This window comes from Chinchilla lanigera, unplaced genomic scaffold (assembly GCF_000276665.1).
Source record: "Chinchilla lanigera isolate Chin_1 unplaced genomic scaffold, ChiLan1.0 scaffold00029, whole genome shotgun sequence".
Lineage (NCBI taxonomy): Eukaryota > Metazoa > Chordata > Mammalia > Rodentia > Chinchillidae > Chinchilla > Chinchilla lanigera.
The window spans coordinates 5,326,642-5,332,865 of NW_004955430.1; positions in this window are offsets into that span (position 1 = coordinate 5,326,642).

Sequence of the window (6,224 nt, forward strand, 5' to 3'; positions counted from 1 at the left end):
AAGGAGCTCGCTGGGCAGCGGTCGCGCGGTGCCCGGCTCCGGGAGGCGGGGGCGGCGCCGGGGAGCCCGCCGCAGCTTTCCACGCGATCCTGTGCCCCGCAGACAGACTGACCGACCGCGGGGACCGCGTCCCCCCCACCCACCCCCCGGCCCTCCTGGCCAGCTGCTGGCCAACTGCCTCCTCTCCCTCCCTCTCTCCGGACTCCTCTTTCCCCCAGTGTTCTCCGGCGAAAAAAAAAACGGAGAAGAAAAAGAAAAAAGAAAATTTAAAGTTGCAGAACCAAAAGCAGCTGGAAGAGGGGGGGGGGACCTCAACTTTGTTCTGCGCATGCGTGCTAAGGCCGGCCTATGACAAACTCCGCAGGATTTTAAAGCCGTACTACGGGCTGGGGTGCTGGGAGGCGGGGTACCCCCCCTTGGGGCCTCCTTCTCCAGACTCCCCATCCCCCAGGCATCTGTTGAAAGAGAAAGGTCCACTCCAGCCGCTGCCTGCTCGCCGCCTGGTTGGCTGCCCTTCTTCCAATGCAGCCACCTCGAGAGGCTGAACCCCAACTTTCCGGACCGAACCCCTTGGCTTGCTTATCCCAAACTGCTCCCGCTGGAGCTCCGCAGAGACTGTGTCCAGACAGGGAACCTGTGGGAGACTTCTCATCCTTGCGCCCCGGGGAGGGTACCAAAGCCCCAGGGTGGAGGACAGGGTGGGTGCGCACATCCTGAGGATCAGGGGTGAAGGGGTTGGGGTGGCGGCACTGAGGGTCTGGCTGTGACCCAAAGCCGCTAGGCGCATCCGTGTTGCTGCCGCTCGGGTCTAGGTGGCTGCTTTCAGGTGAGAAGGCTGCGAAGTTCGGCCAAACCGGGTTCCGGGCTCTGGAGCTTCTACATGCTTCCAGATGCCCGCGGGATTCCGGAGCCCCGAGGTGGGGGATGTGTGCCCTCCTTCCAGCACGCTAGGGCCGGCACCCCGAAACAGTGCCTCACTGCAGAGCAATTCTCGTTCTGCGTTGTTCCTGTCCTCCCGTGGTTAAAGGTGGAAGACACACACACACACACACACTCGCACGCACACGAATATTTAATTCTTGCCATCCTTCGTCATGCACTTGACCTCAAGGGGCAAAATCCGTGGCCTGGATACCTCGGGGTGGTGGTGGTTTGAGTTTGCTCTGTCCCACATCCCTCACACCACCTACCCGGGCTGACCACTCTCTGGGCTCGCAGGCGAAGTCTCCAGCGACTTTGTCCCACGTTATGCAGTTTCTTCCAGTCCCTTATTGTCCTAGCTGATCGCACATCTCCCCAACACTGGGTGCCTCCCTGCCTCTGGCCTCCTTTACCATGCAAAAATGGCCTTTGGAGCTTCCTACAAAATGTAAAAGATGGATGCCCGCTCCCTCGGCCTTGCTTCTTTCTCCAAGAGCACACAGAGCCCTAAAGACAGAAAGCCCCGGGTTCTCAGAGCTCCTTGGGACGCCCCCCCCCCCCCCCCGTCCCCCCAGCCAGCCCCCAGCCTCCTGAGTCTCCTTTCCTCTAAGCCTCTCTAGGCTTTGACCACACAGCGACCCTTGAGCATTTTACAGTTTTTTCCACGTGCTTCAATTCTGCCATTCGAGGCTGAGATACCTAAAAAGAGAGATTTCGCGTGATGAATCGCCCCAGGGAGTATCCCTCCAGTTTTCCCTCTCTCCCCCAGCTATTTTGCCCAGTGGCTGCCCCCTGAGATTCCCCTGGCTATTGGAGCCCAACCGCCCGCCCACTGGGTAAACACCCCAACTTTGCCATGGGGCAGTGGATCTAGAGGACTCACATGTTGCAGCATGTGTGGCAGGAAGTGACTGGCTGGGGATGGACCTCCAACAGGGCCCAGAAGCCACCTGGTGCCAGAGGCATTCAGAGAGAGGAGCCTATTCTATAAAGAGCAAGCCCATTGGCCTGAGAATTTACTCTATCTATAGCTAGCCCAGAAATACGAGCTACCCAACTACAAATCTTTTTTTTTAATGCTGTTTTCTGAGTTATGGTAATAATTGCCTGCTTCTCTTGTTCAGTTGCTTTTGTGTCAGAAGCAGCCCCAGGAGTCCTACTCTGTGCTGTGTTTTGTGATCTTTCTTCCAGTGGAATGTGGTGTAGGCTAGTGGTGAAAAGTGCCAATTCTGGAGTTTCGAGTTCCAGTCCCTGCCCTGCCACTTTCTAGTTGTGACATCTGGACAAGTCATAGGACCTCTCAGCACCTCAGAGTCCTCTTAAACACCTGCGTGTAACAATCAGCAAACACACAGTGTACTTTGAAGGAGTACACTGAGATGCAGTAGGAGGGCCTTGGAAATTAGTGAGTGGTAAGGATCCACCGGCGTGACCATGAAGGACACCAGCTCTTCTAGAAAAAGCAGCTCCGAAAACAGGTTTTCAGCTCCTTTCAAGGCCATTTGTAGTTTTGCTTTGCTCCATTTGCAGTGAATATTTCCTTTTCATGGAAGAACTATGAACACACTTGATTGCTGGGTGCTTCTGCAGACCTCACTGACGCCATTTTAACTTCCAAAAAATTCAAAGTTTTCCAATGAACCTATCTGGTCCCGAGGACTTCAGATAAGGAAATGTGAATTTTATTTGCTGATATTAACAACAGGTGTGCTGAAATGATGCCTTAGGAGCAATAAGCTCCCCGTCAGCAGGACCTCATCTGTGTTTCCCAAGGCTGTGACCCCAGTAATCAGCACAGTGTCCCCCTCACAGGAGGTGCTCAGTAGGCTCTGAATGAATGAATGGGTGAATAGGGAAGGAATTATTTCAGAGGATGATAGAGAGAGAAACCAACTGGAATCCGTCCACACGGAGCCTTCAGTGGGGGTTAACGGTACAGGCTACCCTGGAAGCGAGGCTGGTTTGTAAGGACCAGTCGCACTGTGGGTGTTGATTGGTTTGGCTGGGGAGCCACAAGACCGCTGGAAGGGAGAGGCGGCTGCCTCTCTATCCGAAGTTTCCTGACTGATGGTGCTCCAGTTAGTGGAACTCCAGCTCTCCCCTTGCAAACTGTGCATCCAGGAGGGTGTGTGCGTCCGATTGAGTCATCTGAAGACACACTGGCAAGGCATCGCCATGCTCCTCTCATTAAAAATGCTTTTGAGTCTGTGGAACAAATAAATCAATACTTTTGGCTCCTCTCCCAACAGGGTTATTTCACAACGCAGAGTGCAAGATAAGGAATTTATGAACGATTGCATCCTTGTGCCGCCTTTCCCAGCAGGAGAAAGCAGGGCCTGGGTTGTCATTCTGGGAAAATCTACCCTTCTTTTATGCCCGGCAAATAATGTTTTATGGCCCCTGGGTTTATGGTGGTGTTTTAATGATCTGCTGTAGAAAGCGGTTTTCTCTCCAGTCGCTAGAATTTGTCAAGAAGGGCTGGAGGCCATAAAAGAGGGACGGGCCCCAGGGACAAACAGGCTCCATCTTCTGAAATAAACTAATAAAGAGCCCCAAGATGTTTACTCCTTCACCTCAGAGTCAAGACCAGCAGGGCCTTGTGAGGGGCCGCGCAGATGGAGCATTAAACAGGACAAAGAGGCCGGAAAGGGGTGAGGGCTTCCTCACACCACATGGCCACTGTCAAAGTAATCCCAGCACATTCTGCTGCCACCAGTCACCGCTCTGTGGAGGACAAAGGGTCCCTTGAGGTTAGAGGACAGTTTTGGACTCAGGGTTGACTCCAGGAGGCTCCCTAAGAATTGCCAGCTCTCCTTGTGCTGGGTCTGACCTAACTTAGAAGCCCCTCTTATTTTTAGGCTTCGGTATTTTGTGAAGGCCCTGAAAAGATGCTCTGGTTTGGGTTGTCCTTTCTTGTTTTAAAGGACATCCTGGCTCAGCAGGCATGAGACTGAATCTTAGCTCTGCCTCTTGCTCACCGGGTGACCCTCTAGTCACTTTTGAGCCTAAATCTCCTCACCTGCAAGGTAAAGATAAGAAACAAACATATTAATGTTGTCGAACAGGTGAGAATGTACAAAAGATCTCAGTTTAGCATCTGCCTAGGGTGATAGCTCCACGAATGGTATAGCTACCACACTAGGAATGTCTGTCCCTGGGCCCCTGGGTAAAATCCCCAAACACATGAAGAGTCTGAGAAGGACAGGACAACTTCAGGGACATTGGAAGAGGAAAAAATGTGGCAGGCAATTATACAATCACCTGTCTTGGCTACGTGGAAGAATTCAATGAGAATGAGACAGATAAGTGCTGAAGTACTAGTGAGTAATGAATAGTAATAATTGCAGGTAACGTTTACTGTGCTCTTACTACATGCCCAGTGCTAACCCTGTCTAGCCTGTTTATATTCATCATCTTGTTTCATTCTCTGTCACAAGGTAGATTTATTATATGCATTACATGGCAAAAAGATGCAAAGCGGTCACAATTCCAATAAATACGAGTTGTTTTAGTGCAGCAAGAATTGATGTCTGAAACGCCCAATTCAAGTCCTCTCCAACTGAACTGTCAAAGAGTTTTCTTATTTAATTGCCTTACTTTGAAGCCAGGACTCACCTGGTTCCTGTATCACGGGTGACAGCATATTCCACAGCTCACCCAGAATCTCACCTTGTGCTGGGCATTAGTCTTGGAGTCTTCTGCTCTCTGAAAAGAGCCTCGACTTGTGCTTCTGCCAGCCGAGCTCAGGTCCTGTCTTTCTTCTGCCTGTAATCCTTCAGGGACCCCCGGTGCATCTCACTTCAAGTCTCTACAACTTTACCTGCCCTTCCAGGCTCCTCAGTGTCATCCCGTGTGTGTCTTTCCCTGTCCCTCCCCATCTGGCACCCTCACCCTTGTACTCGTCCACCTGAAGCAGCCCCTGCCCTTCTCCTGTAATTCTCTACCCCAGCACTGTGTATGCTTTTCTTCTTTCATTCTGATCTTATTTAACTTGCACACATCTATCTGTCTCAGTTTTGTTTTCCTACACTAGAATGCAAGCTCCAGGAGGGTGGGGATCTCATCTGTCTTGTTTAAAGCGGTCACTGGCCAATGACTGGCACAGAGAATATGCTCTGAAAGAGTGAATAAAGGGATGAGCTTAGCCACGGCCCATTGCTGCTAAGCAAGAATTTGGACCTTGTTAATCAGGGCCTAAATTACAGGGATTTAACTGCTATGCTTCATCTACCCATGAAGAAAGACAAGACCCTTTCTCAGAAGATGTCTTCCTAATTCTCCAATTGTGCCCCCACTTCCCTTTGGCTTCTCCCACCTAGGTCTTGTGTTGCCTCCCACAGCCCCATACGTATATACATATGCTATTTTCACTACAATAAACATGAGAATACAGGAGTACAGCTATCTCTTTGATATGCCAGTTTCATTTCCTTTGGATCCATAGCTAGAAGTGGGATCACTGGTTCACATGGTAGTTTGATGTTTAGCTTTTGAGGAAGTGCCATGCTGTTTTTCCTATCTGCCATACTAATTTACATTCCCATCAACAGATGTCATTCATAATTGCTAAAACAAAGCTACTGATAGAAAAAAATTTTAATAGAGCCACAAAATAGCAACACTTCTAAATAAGAAGGATCAGCTCAAGCCATTGAATCATTTAGTTGGCTTTTCTGACACCAAGCTGTACCCAAAATAACCAGGAAGCTGACTGCTTTTTTTCTTAACATTTCAAGATATTCTGATTTTCATAGCAGTTTCACATATTACTGGATTTTAACTTGAGTCATTCTAAGATAATGTTTCTTCTATTCAAATACTCACAATCTCCTCAAAAGGGTCTGAAACTAATTCTAGATAGCAGAACTATATCCCAAATCTTTTTAATTTTGTGTACTTTGCCATAATGGTCATTAATGCTGAACTAGTGTCTGTTATGATTTCCCAAATATATCTCAATAAATCATTTCACTTTGGATAAAAGTTTCTTTTTAATCCTCAATGCAGTGAACTTTAAGTGCCTATTAAAGTCAAGTGACAATTCACTGACTTTGAAAAATATGCAAAACACATTCAAGGCAAAAGATCTTCATGTTGCTGAATGTATTTCAAGTGAGTGGTTTTAATTTAAGCAAAGATTTCTACTTAACCTAGAAGAAAAGCAGTCACTTGTTGGAAATACCACAGAATTCAAGAAAGTGAAATGAATAATGGCAAAGGATTAATTTTACCTATTTGGGCGGGTACATATATCTACCAAGCATGCACAGGAACACGATGGCTCCACTCACGTGCTATCTGTG